Source organism: Lepisma saccharinum, chromosome 21 (genome assembly GCF_977018435.1).
Source record: "Lepisma saccharinum chromosome 21, izLepSacc3.1, whole genome shotgun sequence".
Taxonomy (NCBI): Eukaryota; Metazoa; Arthropoda; class Insecta; order Zygentoma; family Lepismatidae; genus Lepisma; species Lepisma saccharinum.
In genome coordinates, this window is record NC_139249.1 from 9778785 (window position 1) to 9797581 (window position 18797).

The 18797-nt window shown below is 37.7% G+C and overlaps 1 long non-coding RNA gene across 2 annotated transcripts in view; it reads right to left on the reverse strand.

The window, feature by feature from the left end:
- Window positions 1–25: 25 nt before the first annotated feature.
- Window positions 26–18797, reverse strand: part of LOC146004075 (uncharacterized) — a 34421-nt gene continuing 15649 nt past the window's right edge. For both annotated transcript variants that reach the window (XR_014443890.1, XR_014443891.1), the window contains exons 4-5: window positions 3637–3744; window positions 26–211 (exon numbers count right to left, since the gene is read on the reverse strand). This is a non-coding gene — a long non-coding RNA (uncharacterized LOC146004075). The remainder of the gene's footprint in view (window positions 212–3636; window positions 3745–18797) is intronic.

The window sequence follows — 18797 nt, forward strand, 5'->3', positions numbered from 1 at the left end:
TGAATTTTGATTCCAGTGGAAATTATGTACTTGGAATTGAGTTGTTCAATTCAAAGTATATAGTTGACAAGAGCATGCATACTTTACTATGTGACTAATGTAAAAGAGGTTCCATAACAACTTTCCTTAGTTCTTCATTGCTGGCATCAATTTAAGTGGTGAGAAGTAGTAGTCTTTCTTGAAAATCCTCAGATGTTGGCATCTCCTATACCTGGAACAAAGAAATTCACAATTAAAGAGAAGAACAGTGAGAGAAGGAAGGAATATCCCTCTCTCGAAGAGATCTCGGAAAGAGATAAGAAGGGGGAGGAGATGGAAAGGGGGGAAGAAGGATAGCTATTTTCCTGTCTCATACTTCTATCTTTTTCCTTCTCTTTCGCGACCCAAGAAGAAAAGAGAGATAGATTTCTTTCTTTTTCTCTTTTCTTCTTTCCTTGTTGAGAGATGAGAGACCTGTTTCTATCACATCTCTTTTCTTCAGTTTCCTTTTTTTTCTCTCCTGAGAGAGAAGTTCTCCTTTCCTCTTTAGAGAAGAGAAAGAAAGAAGAAAAGGGAAAAGGTAAAATCTTCCTGGGCCTCTCTTTCTTTCTTCTTACTCTCTTTCCAGAAGAGAAGAGAGAGAAAGAGAGTCAGACTCTCTCTCCCCTCCCTCTTGTTTTCCTTCTCTTTCTCTCCCTTCTTTCTTCCTATACAGAAAGAGAAGGAAAAAAGACAACATCTCTCTCTTTTTCTGCTTCTTTCTCTCTTCTTTCATTCTTAGCGAGAGAGAGAGGGAGTAGAGTTTCCTCCACCACCCCTTGACTCTCCTCTTCCTTTTCTCTCTCTCTCTCTCTCAAGAAAAGAAGAAGAGAGAGAAATGAAAGAATAGTAAAAAAAAGCAGAGAGCGGGAGATAGAAGAAAGAGAGAAAGGAGGAAAGAATGGTCTCCTCTTTCTCATTTTCATTCTCCTTATCTTTTCTTTCAAAAAAAAGAAAAGGAGAGAGAGAAGGAAGGAAAAAGAAGAGAGATATTTTCCTTTCTCTTCTTCTCTTTTGTTCTTTCTTTTTATTCCGTCTTTCCTGAGAGAGAGAGCGAGTCTCTCCCTCTCTATTCTTTTCCTGGAAGAAAAAAGAAGAAAAGAAATAAGAATATTCTCTTTCTTTCCTTCTCTGCTTCCTGCACCTTTTCCCACTCTCTCTTTCTTAAGAGAGATATCTTTCTCCTTGTTTTTCTTTCTCCCTGTAAGAAAGAAGTGGAAAATGAAGAGAAAGATCTCTTCCTCTGTCTTCTCTCTTTTGTTTCTTCTTTCTTCCCTTTCTTCTGGGAAGAAAAGATTCCTTCCTTCTTTTCTTCTTTCCACCTTTCTTTCCAAAGGAAAAAGAAAGAAAGAAAAACTCTTCTTTTCTCTCCCTCTCTCGAGCCTTCCCCTTTTCTTTTTCCTTCTTCTTCCTCAAAAAAAGAGAAGAGAGGAGAGAGAAAAGAAGGGAGGCCCTCTCTTTACCAAAAGAGAAGGGAATCTTTCGGAGAAGAAGAGAAAAAAGGAGAAAGAGATACTTTTCTTTCTCTCTCTCTTCCCTGAAAATAGAGAGAGGGAGAAAAGAATTCCTTTGTTTTTCCTTCTTTCTTTTCTTTGAAAAAGAGAGGAATCTCTTTTCCTGCCCTCCTCCACCCACCTTCTCCTTTCTCTTCTCTCTCTCTCTCCCTCTCGAAAAAAGAGGAAAGGAGAGGAAGTCTCTATCCTCTTCCTCTCATTTTCCTCTCTCTTTATATATACAATATAATTTTGCAAGAAACCCAATAAACATACTTTTTGATCTATCCAATGTTGCAAATTTATAGATCCACCAACCCATCTGAAACCCTGGCACAGGAGCAGTGGCGCTAGTTTAAGTTACGGGGAAGCCTGTAGTTCACATATTTTCCGAGGTTTCATAAAACGTGGTGGATCTATACAACTAATGTGGGTACTGAACTTGAAAAATCATCTGCAATGTAGATCACAAATGAAATGATCATTTTGGCAGCTTTGCTAAATTGCATATTTTATGGACAAATTCAATATACAGGGTGTCATTTTAATGGCGCCCACAGACCACAGATTTGTATAGAGGACATCAAAACAAACAACTTTTCTCAGTAACATTTTTCTCGTTGGTGTGTCGATTCGACGCTACAGTCTTTCAAAAAAGGCCATTTTGCCGACTGAATGCTGGCAACCCAACATAACATTTGATCGTATCTGTGACTTCATTCCCTTCTGCGAAACAGCTCACGGAAGGGTTGCAAGGAACACACAAATTTTGGGAAAAATTACAAACTACCAACCACATTATTAGCTGTAAAACGAAGCGAGAAACGCGTCCAGTAGACTGAACATCATAGCCTACCACCCAGAAGATCTGTAGTCATCTCAGGGGAAGGGGGAAGTGAACCAACGATATGAGAAATGGTAAAGACATACCTATTCAAAATTAAGTATCAATATCGCATTTTGTCTCAGCCTACATGTCAAATATCAACAACAATAAATTTTATTGAACTTACAGCTTGCATGTGGCTGTTTACGACCAGCTACATGTCAAATATTTGCAAATCTCGTTGCAAGGTTGATATCTACAGGTTTTTGTCAAGAGGGCTAGTGGTACTTTTGTGCTGATAACGGAAGTATCCGAGGTTCACGTTGTTACATTACGGCTAAAACACATACAACTACAGTAACAATCTAATTATGAATCAGTAGCGAATATAATGCCCTGTTCACAGTTGCAAACTGTTACATGTGTATCCAGTGCATAGATAAACACAGTCGCCGGAGAGCTTGTATTACTACTACTTATTGTCACTTGTCTCATAATGCCCTGAATATACATTATACGTATATGTATTATGTGTTGCTTACCTTTGGAATTTTGAGTTCTTTCATTTCTATTTTGTCATCTGTTCAGTGTGTCACAGACAACTAGTATCAGAAGGATGAAGTGGATAGACTAAATTGTAGATGCAAACTTGGTAACTAGTTTTGTAATTATTTGACATGTACGCTGAGACAAAATTCGGTATGACCACTTCCACATGAATTCTATTTTCTTTCTTCCATTTTTCGTATCGTTTGTTTACTAACTGTTAGGTTAGAGAATGTGTTTTCTCGTTTTGTTTCACGGTACATAATGTGGCTATGTCATTTTTCACAGAATGTGTGTGTTCCTGGCAACCCTGGAACGCACCCCTTCACGACGGGATATGACGTGACAAATGCAATCAAATGTTATGTCTGGTTGCCAGCATTCAGGTGGCAAAATGGGCTTTTTTGAACGACTGTAGCGCTGAAACGATGAACTAACGAGAAAAATGTTACTGAGAAAAGTTGTTTGTTTTGATGTCCTTTATACGTTTCCGTGATCCATGGGCGCCATTAAAATGACACCCTGTATAATTAGGTCTCTAAATTTGACATAAAATACTGAAAAACTCCTACAATTGGAGCAGTAAATTGATTTCGTACAAAAATTATGATTTTGTGGTTCTGAGTATTCCAAAAAGGTTTTGATGGCACAAAATATCAGCCCACTCACCACCTGACTTTTATATACAGTATTGGCTTTGTCACAGCCCTGATTTTAAATGAATGGAATAAACCTACATTAAAAATGACTTACCAGATTTAGTTCTCTTCCAAAGGATGCATCACACGACATGGATGTAACATCTGCACTTGACTCCAGGCTTCCATCTGCCACTCCTTTTCCATGCATCCAATCCAACACCTGTAATGAACAATTATTACATGTAGATCACAGAGTTTTCAACCAGGTAAAGAGTATGAGTGATTTGTTCCATATAATCGGGGAATGTTCTGAAATATGTATATTTCAGAACATATACTCCATATTCTCACAATGGTAACATGTCCCCGTGTGACCAAAAGAGTTCTGTGAAATTCTTGCGAATAACTGACAATACCGAAGCGAATTTAAACAATTGTGTTAATTACAAGTTTATTGTTTTGTGTAATCCAATGGTTTTTCTCAATTTTACACCTCCCAACTGTTTCCCTTTGCTATTGTAAAATGCTTCAAATTCCTGTTTTTGTTGTCAACAATAGAGAATGAGGTATCAAGGATCGGCTCTTGGTAACAACGACCACCCATGGCTCAACAGCCCTGGAAGAGCCTTGGCCTATCTCCCTCCTGCAATGCTACCTATAACGACGCACGCTTTTAGAAGCGATATCGGGTGAGGCCACGCAGAGGGTGTGCGTGGCAATCAGCCAATGGCAGGAGTGCAACGTTGTACAGTTAGGAGACTGCGGTGCAGAAGATAAAAGCAGTGTTCTGTATTTTTCTTGCGCGCAAGAAGTTTTCATAAAACTCACCACTTTAAGGTTCATCATAAGATGGAGAAATACATTTTGAACCTGACTGTCCAAGTGCCATGAATTTCCATCGCCTACAGCCGGAGTTATCGTTTCTTGAAGAAACAAGGGAAACATCTTTCATTTCCTTCCGTCTGTTTTTTCGTTGCCACCGTGTTGACGCAGCTGAGTTGTTGTGTCTAGGGAAAACTGTGGGTGTTAAATTCGTCTCGATATAAACAATGACCCTTCATTGTTCTGGGCGTTCTCGAACATTGAAAGTCTGGGTTCAGCGTTTTCGTAGCAAGGCTGGTGTAAATTATTCGCGTATCGTTCACTCGTGCGCCACGAAGAACAGTTTGTGAAAATATTAAATACAGCCCTTTCGTGCAATAGTGTGTGTTCTTTTTATTTTAAATAATGTCACTCTCGAAACCTAGCACCAATAGTACAGGCACCAAGGGTGTAAAATCTAATCATTAACCTTCAGGAGAGTGACTCGGAAATGAGTGAAATCAGTGACACGGAGATCGAGGAAGACGACGAGAGCGGTGATGATGACCTGGCAGTTCCTTTACAATAAATACCTTCAAGCTTCTTTCAGGTATGGGTTTCTCGTATATGCTACAGTGATATGATATTATAATCCTGTGTAGAAATATTCACTATATTATTTCACTGTACTCATATATACTGTCCATCCATTATCAAAATAATGGACACATCGCGAAGCGAATCTTCTGTCCTTACCTTGCGCTAGCAGTTAGTTTGGCAACAGCGAAGTAGCACTGACTGGGTAATGGCCGAACTCATGTTCCTTCTAAAAGTGTACGCCGTATAGATGTGTGGAGATCTTCGACCGGTAATGGGGTGACTTGGGGCCAGCATGTTGAACCCCCAGCCCTTGTAGGAGGTTTCAGAGACTGGATTACACTACTCACTCATAGCTCCCCAATTTCCTCACAACAGTGGGTTGCCACCAATTCTATACACAAGCTGTTTTGCAGTTGGAGCCAAAAGCACACCTTAGAACACACAGAGGAGGACTCCTTGTTTTTACAAACATTATTTTGCTCAAGTCAAACAGCCCATGGCTAACCACACTAGTTAAAAACACATTATGTATTGCGTTACAATTAATGTCAATGTAATCATACTGTATTTTATGTATCTCGTGTAGTGTCATTATTGAAAAGGTACATTTTTACGATTTTAAGTCCATATTTTGGTGAAAATAACTAAATATGTATTTACATATTAAGAACATTTTTACTACATACGTATAACAGAGCCCATTCATCACTTTTCAATATTAAGTCATCTGAAAATACAGTTGGGTGACTTCATTTCAAATCTTGCAGGTCGAATTACAAAATTGGCTAAAAAAATACATAAAGCCACTGCCTCCAATAGCACTACTGAATTATTCATATAAAGTCTGTCTCTAATATCTGTACTTAATTTAATTCAATGGTGTGTACAAAGTCTCCGTCTCTAGTATTTCTACTGAATTATTCATATAAAGTCCCTCCTTTTCCTGAATGGTGTGTATAAAAGCAAAGCTTTTTCTTGTATGTACGCATTGCTTGCATGATAGAATTATTTTCCTGTAGTTTACGGTTATTACAAGCATAAGAAAACAGTTTTTTCTTTGTGACGTTTCAGGAGAACACACGCTCCTTTCATCAGACATTTATTTTCATTTTGACTAAAGATACAGTTATAACAATGGTTAGTAATTTTTAAACAAAAAGAATCTGTTATATAATGGATGTTGTCAATGTATAATGGATGTTGTCAATGTTACATTGTTGTAATATAGCAACTTAACTGTGAAAAAAGCAGTCTATTTTATTTTTATGTTAGATTTTTTTTTTTTTTTACAGATGCATTACACAGATGGCTTATTGAGATGAAGGTTAACCCAGTAGAATCATGGGAAATGGTTCGATGGTTTACTGTATGTGCAAATTACAATTACTTTATATTTGATGGCAAAATCTATCAGCAAAATAATGGTCTATCAATGGGAAACCCAGTATCCGGAATCATCTCCAGCATTTTCCTTCATTACATAGAATCTCCAATTGTTAATGCGATAGGTGCGGATATCAAACTCTACATCAGATATGTAGATGATGTGCTAATTATTGCTAAAAATGAGAACACCATCATGGACGTATTTAAATCGTTAAATGAATCACATCGTCGCATAAAATTCACTTGCGAACCCATGAATAACAATGTAATTTCTTTCCTTGATCTGCAAATTAAGACAACTGACTCAACAATTCAAACATCAGTCCATAGAAAAAAATTAGCGGGGGAAAAATACATCCATGCCAAATCAGAACATTCGCGTATAACAATGGATAACATATTTTTAAATTTTTTCCTGAGAGCACAAAGACTATGTTCTAATAATGAGGATATCAAAAATGAAGAAGAAAGGCTCTTTAATATAGCAAAAGAAAATGGCTTTCACACTAACAGAATAAACCAAATCAAAAAACAAGTTGCAAGAAAACTAAAGGAAAAGAGAAATACAGACAAAGATGAAAAATCTGTTGAAAAGAAATTTGTGTGCATTCCATTCCACAAGGGATTCTCACATAAAATTGCAAAAATTTTTAGAAGTTTTAATTTCAAAATTGTTTTTAAATCACCAAGAAGTTTGGAATGTACATTTAATGAATTCAAAATGAGAAACTCGCTACCAGATGTGGAAACCACAGGAATATATAATATAAGTTGTTCATGTTCAAAAGATTATGTGGGACAAACAGCAAGGAAAATGGCAATAAGATGGCACGAACATGATTTGGACATTATAAATCTAAACCCAAGAACAGGTTTGTCAACTCATATCATCGAAGAGAAGCATTTGATTAAAAAGAGAAGGGTTTTAAAAAGATTAACGGGAAACACAGAGTTGAATGTCTGGGAAGCCTCGTTCATTGCAGAAGAACACTGGAATAAATTAAATAATGAAAATGGTAACATAGATCCAGTGTGGAGTTTTCTTTTTCACAAATGGAGTAAGCCACCATCTTTAAAATTTAATGTAACAGAAAACATCAAGAGACTTTGTGAAAACAATGATGAATTTGAATTACCTGATGATATTTGGGATTCATAATTTTTTTAAAAAAAAAAAAAAAAAAAAAAAAATCTAAAATAAAAATAAAATAGACTGCTTTTTTCACAGTTAAGTTGCTATATTACAACAATGTAACATTGACAACATCCATTATATAACAGATTCTTTTTGTTTAAAAATTACTAACCATTGTTATAACTGTATCTTTAGTCAAAATGAAAATAAATGTCTGATGAAAGGAGCGTGTGTTCTCCTGAAACGTCACAAAGAAAAAACTGTTTTCTTATGCTTGTAATAACCGTAAACTACAGGAAAATAAAATCAAAGCTTTTATTGAATTTTGCATACAAAGTTCCTTACAAAGTTCCTCCATGTTCTCAATGGAGAGTACAAAGTCAATCCATCCAATATCATTACTGAATTATATATATATATAAAGTCAGTTCATTTAATATCTCTTCTGAATTAAGTGTACAAAGTCACTTCTCAATGATGTGTATAAAATCAATGCCTCTATTGAATTATGCATACAAAGTTCTACCCTGTTCTCAGTGGAGTGTATAAAGCCTTTCCATCCAATATCTCTTCTGAATTATGTATATAAAGTCAATACCTCTAGTATCTACCGAATTCTGTATAAAGTAAATGCCTCTAATACCTGTACTGTATTATGTATATAAAGTCTCCCTCTCTAATATCACTTCTGAATTATGTATAGAAAGTCATTCCATCCAATATCTCTACTGAATTATGCACATAAAATCATTCCATCCAATCTACTGAATTATGCATACAGCCCCCCCCCCCCCCCCCCCCGGTTCTCATTGGAGTGTATAAAGTCTTTCCATCCAATATCTCTTCTGAATTATGTATATAAACTCAATACCTCTAGTATCTACTGAATTCTGTAATTAGTCATTCATTTAATATCTCTTCTGAATTATGTATATAAAGTCAATACCTATAGTATCTATTGAATTCTGTAATTAGTCATTCATTTAATATCTCTTCTGAATTATGTATATAAAGTCAATACCTATAGTATCTACTGAATTCTGTAATTAGTCATTCATTTAATATCTCTTCTGAATTATGTATATAAAGTCAATACCTATAGTATCTACTGAATTCTGTAATTAGTCATTCATTTAATATCTCTTCTGAATTATGTATATAAAGTCAATACCTATAGTATCTACTGAATTCTGTAATTAGTCATTCATTTCATATCTCTTCTGAATTATGTATATAAAGTCAATACCTCTAGTATCTACCGAATTCTGTATAAAGTAAATGCCTCTAATACCTGTACTGTATTATGTATTTGGTCTAGGAATTTAATTTGTGCGCCTGGACAAGAGATGGCGTAACGAGCGTATCGTCCCACAGTTCCGTGTATCCACACATGCGTTGAAAACTCCTGTCAGCGCGCATCGTTCGTAGTATAGGGCAGTTGATTGACGCGTCAACAACAGCATTTTGTAGTCAACTGAACATGGCACAGTTCGTGCCAAATAAAGTGTTTTTGCGGGGTGTTCTGCTTCATTACTTTAACATGCAGAAAAGTGCTACCGAAAGTCATCGTATTTTGGTGGAAGTGTATGGTGACCATGCGCTAGCTGAGCGAACGTGTCAGAAGTGGTTTGCACGGTTTAGAAGTGGTGATTTCGGCCTGGAAGACCAAGAGCAACCTGGACAGCCAAAAAAAATTTGAAGATGAAGAATTGAGAGCATTGCTAGATCAGGATTCGTATCAAACGCAGGAAGAACTTGCAGAAGCATTAGGCGTTGATCAAACAACAGTTTCCAAACGCCTCAAAGCCATGGGAATGATTCAAAAGATGTCACATTGGGTTCCACATGAATTGAAAGACAGAGACGTTGAAAGACGAAAAACCATTTGCGAATTGCTGCTTCAAAGACAGAAAAGAAAGGGGTTTTTGCATCGCATTGTTACTGGCGATGAGAAGTGGATCCATTACGAGAACCCGAAGCGAAAAAGGCCTGGGTGAAGCCAGGTGAACCAGGTCCATCACAACCGAAACAAGATATTCACTGTGCAAAGGTTATGCTGTGCATATGGTGGGATATGAAAGGTGTGGTGTACTATGAGCTGCTGCAACCGGGTGAAACTATTAATGGAGAACGTTATCGACGACAATTAATGCGTTTGAAGCAAGCTCTGGCCAGGAAACGACCGAAATGGGAGAACAGACATGATAAACTTATTTTTCAACATGATAACGCTCGCCCACATGTTGCAAAACCGGTCAAAACCTATTTAGAAAATGTCGGATGGGAAGTTTTACCCCACCCGCCGTATTCACCAGACGTTGCTCCTTCGGACTACTAATTGTTCGATTTCATGAATAACGATTTGATTGGACAGCGGTTCACTTCTTCAGAAGATATCGAACAATGGGTCTCTGACTGGATCGCTTCAAAGGATTCGCCACGGAATCCGTAACTTGCCTGACAGATGGGCAAAAGTGGTGGCTCGCGATGGACAATATTTTTCTTAAGGTATTTATGTATTTTGTGTTTGAACTACAGCTTCAATGTGTGCGTAACAACCGCACGAATTAATTCCTAGACCAAATATATAAAGTCTCCCTCTCTAATATCACTTCTGAATTATGTATAGAAAGTCATTCCATCCAATATCTCTACTGAATTATGTATACAAAATCATTCCATCCAATCTACTGAATTATGCACATAAAGTCCATCTACTATTCCAACTGAATTATGCATACAGCCCCCCCTCCCCCCCCGGTTCTCATTGGAGTGTATAATGTCATTCCATCCAATATCTCTACTGAATTATGTATATAAAGTCAGTCCCTTTAGTATCTCTACTAAATTATGTATATAAAGTCAGTTCATTTAATATATCTACTGAAGTATGTATACAATGCCTCCAACTTCTCTTCGGAATTATGTGTACGAACTTGCTTCCTCTTCAAAATGATGTGTATAAAGTCACTGCCTATAATATCTCTTGTGAATTATGTATATAAAGTCATAGCCTCTAATATGTCTTCTGAATATGTATACCAAATCCCTTCCTGTCCTCTGTGGAGTGTACCTTGTATTAATAGTGGGAGTTACTTTTTTATGAATAAAGTCACTCCATCCAATACCATTACTGAATTATGTATATAAAGTCATTCCGTCTAATATATCTACTGAATTAAGTGTGCTAACTCCCACCCTCTCCAAAATGGTGTGTACAAAATCAATGCCTCGAATACCTCTATGGAATTGTGTATATAAAGTTCCTCTCTCTAATACCTCTTCTGGATTATGTTTAGTCAATCCCTCTAATATCTCTACTGAATTATGCACACAAAGTGGGCCCCTGTTCTCAGTGGAGTTTATCAAGTATGACACTTCCACAGAATATAACTATACTTGATTGTTTTTGCAACAGCATTGTAGAGATTACCATTTGAGCGTAAAATCCTCCGAATGTTGTTTCGCCCCATTCAGTCACAAGCAGTGTGGAGAATTAGATATAATGACGAACTTTATAAGGAAATACCTCTTTCCATATACGTAAGAATAGACTAAGCTGGGCTAGCCATGTAGCTAGAATGGATGAGCACTGGATCCCGAAGATAATGCTAGGAGGAAACATTGGAGGAAGAAGACCTCCAAGATGACCAAGGATTAGATGGGAGGATAGTATCCAGAAGGATGCAGACTCCATCCTTCGCATCAGAAACTGGAGAAGAGCAGCCGAAGAGAATACGTTTTGGAGGAAGAAACTTGGGGAGGCCATAGTCCAAAAATGAGCCAAAGTGCCATATGTAACAGAGCTATTGTAGAGATAAATGAGTTTCATGATAATCATCTCATGAAGTAATGACTATTTCTAATATGCAGAGATGAATTTAATGTGTCTATTAACCCCTTCCCTGCGGCGACATTGAAGGGAAGTATGTACGACCAAAAAAAAATCATCTACATATGGATGCAACTGCATGTTCCACATTAAGTAAGGTTCCCGCTGCGTACAGCAAATTTGCCATTCAGGCACATTTAAGGTATCTGAGGGCAGGGCCCCACTACATATAATCAATCTCGGCAATTTTGAAGGTGATGTGATCAGCACCATGCTCTAGTTGCCTTTAGCCACGAAAAAGTGTTGTTTCTAAAAATGACTTTGCAATACAAGAATTGATAATTTTCAAATATACTAGGTTTGACAAAAAAAACTTAATGAATTTATATTTCATAAATGGAAGCAGATGCAGTAAATTGGCTAGTGTTGTCTTGAAGCACCATACCTTCCCTCAGTCTGCATGAAGTGTGGACTTGCTCAACCTTAGCAGTTCCAAGTGAGGCATCTTTCCGTGAACACATGTAACCGTGCTGTGGCGGAAAATGGCTAGTTTGAAAGTAGAACAAAGGATTAACATAAAGTTTCTTGTGAAACTTAAGTTGCCAACAGACAAAAATCCACATGCTGACCGAGGCATATGGTGATACGTCCAGAGTACAAGTCTTTCAGTGGCATAAACGTTTCTCAGAGGGGAGGGAAAGTGTTGAAGACAATGATCGTTCAAGCAGGCTGCAGTGTTCAGTTACTGACACAAACATCAACAGAGTAGGAGAAGTGACCGAAGATTGAGTGTGCTTGCACTGGCTGAACTAGTGAACTTGAACAGGGAATCTGTTTGGCAGATTATTGAGGTTTTGACCAGACATTGCAAATAAAGTGAGGAGAAAGAGGCCTCAACTGTCAAAAAACTGATGGATTTTGCACCATGACAATGCACCAACCCATAAGGCTCTGTCTGTCAAGCAATTTTTGGCGAGTGAAAATATTAGTCATGGAACATCACCCCCCTCTTGCTGGATCTGGCACCATACAACTTTTTCTTTTCCCTAAACTAAAGTCTGGCCTCAAGGGAACACGTTTTGACTCAGTTGAAGAAGTCAAGTCGAAAACCGCAGACTCACAGAAAATGGCTTCCAATATTGTTACCAACAGTGGCAGCAACAAATGCAGAAGTGTGTGAATGTCGAAGGGAACTACTTCGAAAGTGATGGCCACAACAGGCACTAATGCGGTAAGTGCCAGAATGTGTGTGTCCAGTACGGATTTCTTTTGTGTCACACTTCGTATATATAGATCCTCCACAAAAAAAGGCCCAATTTTATAGTCTAAATATAGCTCTGCCACAGGGAATGGGTAAATAAAATACAAATACAAAAACAAATAAATGGATAAAAGACAACTTCACGTAAGTGCAATTCAAATTACTAGAATTGCTCTCAGAACAAGGTATTACTAATTATTCAATGCTGCAGTTAATTTAACTTGTTTTAACCAATTATTCTAATTATGGAACAATGGCCTATTTCCTTCATACTATTTCAACTAATAAAGCAGAAAATCATGATATTTCCAAATTAAGTATACAGTTAATGCTGCTCAGCACCAACAATCAGACACCAGTGAGGACCTAGTCATCTTTTACCCTGACAGTCAAACTGAGAAGTTCAAATTGGAGTAACCCAGTTGTGACCAGTCACAGGCCCTAGAGGACCAGTGGAGGTGTGTGTGTATCTGAAAGCAATAGCTTTGTAATCCTTTCTAACAGTGGCATGCCTAGAAATTTCTGAATAGCCATCCGTCATTCCACCAAAGGGGGATAATGTTATGGGATAGATTTATATAAATGGCTAACTTCTTTTGAAAAAATGAAAATCTACATGTAATAATGAGTAAAAAACAACATCAGACAATTAAGGGTACAGGGAAACACTGAGGCAAAGGTCCACCAAGTGTAGAAATGCAGGTCAGGCAGCTCTACCCAGTTACTCCAAAGCCCTTCTCCCCTTCAAAATCAAATTAGTACACAAACCAAACACCAAGCTGACAAAGTGAACAAACACAAACGGTACTTCCTCTCCCCCCTTGACAACCCAGATGTGTAGATGTGTAGGATGCAGCAGCAAAGCACATTACATTGGAAGATCTATCAATGAACAAATCCAGCACCATCTAACTGAAGCAAAAAAAGCCCAATCCACCACTGGACTTGTCAAGCATATCAAATACAATAGCCATAAAATCCAAATATTACATGTTAAAGACACAGCGTACACATTCATAGATACAAAAATAAAATAAACACATGCCATCATGCACTTCTCGCATCATTCTCCTACTGTGGCAGTTAACATAAAATGGTAGATAACAACAGCACAACTAGCAGCAATCGAAGAACTAAAAACAACAGAAGCACACCAAGCAACAAGTTCCAAGGACGGTGGCAGTGGTCACCGAAATTAATACAACAAAAAACAGCTTCGCACAAAAGTGAGTACTAAGGTTCTCTGTGATTACACATAATCAGAAACGCAACACACTGCCAAGAGAGGAAGCAATCAAGACTAGTAAAGAAAAAAACCCACACCAAGTGCAGGTTCATACTTCATGCCACAATGCAAATCTTCTGAACAGTTTTTAACCGTGAACAATGGTGTTAAACACATTCTTCTGACTCCCTTACAACAAGCTTGTGTCAATATAATTTCTAGTCTATGTGAAATGGCAAATGTGAACTCCTGCACCTTAAATTAAATACAGTTTAATTGAATTGAATTACAGTTTTTGGATACATTGGAATCGCAGCAAACCTTTTTATTGTAAATATATTTGTGTGTTTGTGTTTGGATCCTAAGGTTGAAATAGAGAAAACATTTCCTTGAACCCTCCAATTTTTGGAAAGTTTGCCTTGAAAACCGAGAATTATACTTGAAATTTATCATGGTCCTAGAGTGGCCACCCTGATTTGAAGCTAAATTAGATTATTAGGCTGTTTTTCAGGAGACAGGGTGGCTACAAACAAGCAGAAATGAAATTCCCTGACTTTTCCAGGTTTTCCAGGACAAAATTTACATTTTTCCCTGACAATTACAAACTAAACTAAATCGATGTTTTTGCAAATAGAAATAATAACCTCATACAGATCCACGTATGGTTTTGTTAAGTACCAATATTATCTTCTATGAAATTGACTCAATTTCTCTATTCTCTATGATTTGAATTCAAACTGCAAAATAGTGAATTTGGAAAATTATTACAATTCACAAGCTAGGGAAGGATTACGGAATTTTGTCATACGCAGTAAGTTTAAAGTAAAATGCTTGATTATTTTTAAAGTTACGACTAAATGAGATAAGAGTGAAGATTGATCTATTAAGAAATACAATTTCTAATTTATCAGTCTCCTTATACATTCTCGGTATTATATGTTGATATTTCCACTGAGGTTTGGAACCCTCTGCTTGCAAGAACCATGAGTGCGGACTCATTTCTCAATGCATTCGCGTTCAGTTGGTGTTTTAAGTCCACTTTATGCACAGTAAGGCTAATCGGGACTGGACCTACAGTTTAAAGTGGGATCCGAACCACTTGTGCTTCCACCGGGTATCGAACCCGGGACCCCTTCATTACAAGGCAATGACGCTACTACTGCGCCATGGGGGAGGCCCATTTCTCAATGCATAAAGCTCTCTTCTCTGTAAAGCAAACAACTTAACTCTTGCATATAAGTGAAACAACTGAATCGAACAAAATAAAGTGTATTATTTCCTTACATTATCAATGGGATTTCTGCTTCAGTACAGTATATCCAAGTGAAGTACTGTGAAACTGACAACATGCAGTTATACCTTTAATGCTGCCGAAAAGGGTATGTAGGTATTAGAAATTTAACGCAAGGAATTTATAGAATTGCATTGTATAGGTACCTGATTTAGCTAAACATACATTAAAACAGGAACACACTAATAATAAAAGCTTCTGAAGGTTCATATATACGAGGGGCATCCTGAAAAAGCTCCAATGGTGCCTATACGCAGCACTGGTGGTCAGAGATAGACACACACCCATGCAGGCAGGAAGAAGTGGCATGTAGCAGTAATCTGGTACAGTTGCAATGCAGCCGTTTTAGGACAGTTCTAGGTTAAAGATTGCAGCTGTCATACAGTCTCCCACCGAGCCTAGCCTACAATGCACACTCAGAGTTTGGCACAGAGCCACAGGCAATTGTGTGAGGTGTGAGTGATAGTATGGTCAGACGATGGTGCAGACAATTCACGGAAGGCCAATCGAATGTGCACAACCCCATACAGCTGAGTACCCACGGGCCCTTTGCATCACTTCAGGTGAGAGATCTTGGACCACTCCCTGTACAGCCCTGGCCTTGAATGTACTGACTTTCATCTCTTTGTTTAACTGAAGAGGTTTCAGGCAGGGAAAGGATTTGACAGCTACACTGCGGTAGAGATAGTTCCAGTCTTTGCTGTCAGACACATACACAATGGGCATACAAAATTTAGTGCCTTGCTACGACAAATGCCAGAATAATGGTGGTGATTATGCTGAAAATTAGGTTAAGACTCACTGTTACTAATGCAATAAATTACGTACAACTGATATTCATGTTTTATTTATGCCTAATCGGTAGGGACCTTGATTTTTTTTTTCAAATTGGTGTATATTCTTATTTTTTATTTTTTACTATACGGTGTTATTTTTCTCAAAATTCACATTTTCATTTTAGCGCATTTTCTGGCAAATATCTGATATTATTCCCTCATGGTGTTTTTAAACTACTGCTTCAAATTGTAAGTCACATGGCTTACGCCTCTTCGTGAGAGTTTGGTATCTTGAAAGTTCTTTTGGGAAAGTTATTTTCCATACCCCTTTTTTTAAATTTAAGGTAAGGATTTTAGATAATGGAATTTTCCCCGTATATACTGAAGGGTGCATAATGACCATAAGTGGCAACGCAAATTAAAATCAATCAATCTCACGTGACAGATACCGATATATTATGGCACCAAAAATTGGCATTATCTTTTTTGACTTGTCAGTATTACGTTTACCAAAATTCGCATTTTTGTTTTAGAACATTTATCTGCCAAATATACCGAAACTTAATACTCCATTGTGCTTTTAAACGATTATTTTAAATTCTAGATCACATGGTCTAGGTATTTTCGTGACAGTTTGATATGTTGGAACAGATTTTTGAGGAAGTAAAAGTAAAGTGCTCCCCTGAACTTTTCCATGAAGGTGCATAAGGGTGTGGAGTTAGGGCCCCACACTTTCATGATCACGGCTAAAGGTGGGGGTGATGTGATCAGCACCACGCTCCTGGCTACCTTGATCCCTCAAAGTTTCCTCAAGGTACCAGCTTCATATGGTGCTGGGTGGGTGCCAGAGCAGTTTGAATAGGTGGAAAACATCCCGGTTCTCCCCCGTAGGGGATCGACCCCGGGTCTCTTGCATAGTAGTCAGATGCCCTAACGACTGAGTTCCATTATTACTCGCTCGACAAATGCTGATGGTGCGCACTTAGCTTGGTAATTCAAAACATATGTCGTGCGACAAATACGAAAATGTGGCTCTGGTGTGATGGTAAATATGCACTCGATCTCCTGTTAGAACCCTGCCACTTTGCTCTGCGATGCAAATGGTTTTGATAGAAGTTGAAAAAATCGTGGGAAATACATGATTTAATGTGCCTGTCGAAAATATTCCATGTACGTATAACTCTATAGTTTACTCTTGAGTAAAATGTTGGAAAACTTGCATGTTCTATGTACACAAACATGGCCTAAAAAAGACAAGAATGTTGGATTTCATGGAATTTTTCGTTGTTTTAGGTCATTTCTTTTAAAAAAATCGCTAAAAACGCCAACAATTCACATTTTATGCCAAATTTGCATTATTTCGATATTTAGAAAGGGCGAAAAATGTGTCCAGACATCACTGCACATTCCTAAACATAACTTCGCAGCAATTACCATTTTTCACGGTTTTGGCGTTTGCGAAAAATCAATCGGAAATTACTTTCTGGGCACCCCTCGTATAAATCAGTAGATGGAAAGTGAACATTTAGCAGGGCTGGCAGAAATTAGTATTTTATTTCATTATATTGGACATTAACCTTACTCGGTGAGAGATTAATGACCATCTCTCACGAGTTTAATCAGACAGGACAGAGAATGGTGTTAATTTCATTGCAATACTAGTTTTGCAGTAAATTTGAGGTTGGGAGCATGCACTTGCCAATTTTTATAACGTTCACCAATGCAGATTTATGTTTCACTTTTTCGTGATAGTATTCAATATAGCCTATATCCAGTTTTGTTGGATTCTTCTTGATATCTAAGAATAGTGCAATGTGATTGTAAACGTATGTTAACTTGTGTGAAACCAGTAATACGTCAGGATGATGAAGGAAAACCTTTGTAAACACTGCTACATTAAATAAGGTGAAGTGAGCCAGAAGAGTAATAAAATTCCAGCAGCAAATTTTTAGTCTAAAGCTCTTCTTGTTTATGCATACGATTTTTGTTGGATGTTGTAGTCCAAAGACATCGAACAAAAATCATAAAGAGTCCCATGCATGCAATTTTTGTTACATGTTGTAGTGAGATACTTTGTCGGGTGGCGATATTCGATAAAATTCGTATGTATCAATGGAACCTATTTGTTTCCATGTTCCTTCAGTTTGCCCAACAAAATGCCTTACTACGACGTCCGACAACTATCGGACTGCGCCACCCACTCCCATCCCCTCCATCTGTTGACAGTTCTGTCTCCTTACTACTCCCATACGGACAAGAAAAAATTATAATTCAATGCATTTTCCACGTAATATTTAGAGGCTTAACCTTTACTCCCCCGATGATATTATAGCTATGGTATCATCAGAGTAAGGTCGTTCTGGCCCGATGAAACCATATGGTATCATGGTGCTGATTACGAAATGAATGTGCTTTTTGGACCCTCATACTCTTCTGTTTGGGTTGAAACTCTGACACAGGTCTAGAGCAAGCCTGGGTAAATTCATATTGATGACCAACCTCCCCCCCCCCCTCTCCGCAAGATATCCATGACACATTTCCGAATAGTTTCACATTTTGGCTCATTGTTCAACTTGTATGGCACCCAGGAACATGAAACAAGTTTAAATCTCTTTGGAATCGTCCATTCTTTGAAGAGAATACTAAGGTTTTCGCCGTCTCCCGAAAATAGCGAGAGAAGAGGGGGGCAAACTCCAGATTTTTGTTCGTTTTTTTCATTGAAAATCGGTGGTCACGCCCCCAAACCCCCCTTCCTCGGTTCGGGGATCTTAATTGTACACGGTTGTATGCTATGATGTTCTAGCTGAAAAATAAAACTTATCCGAAGTAGATTACTCCCATAGTGCCCGAGTTATAACAATTTTCCTCCATAAATGCTAATTTCCTATTTTTCGTAAAAAAAAAAAAATAAAAAAAAAATCACATTTTGGCTTATTATTCAACTTGTATGACACCCAAGAACATGA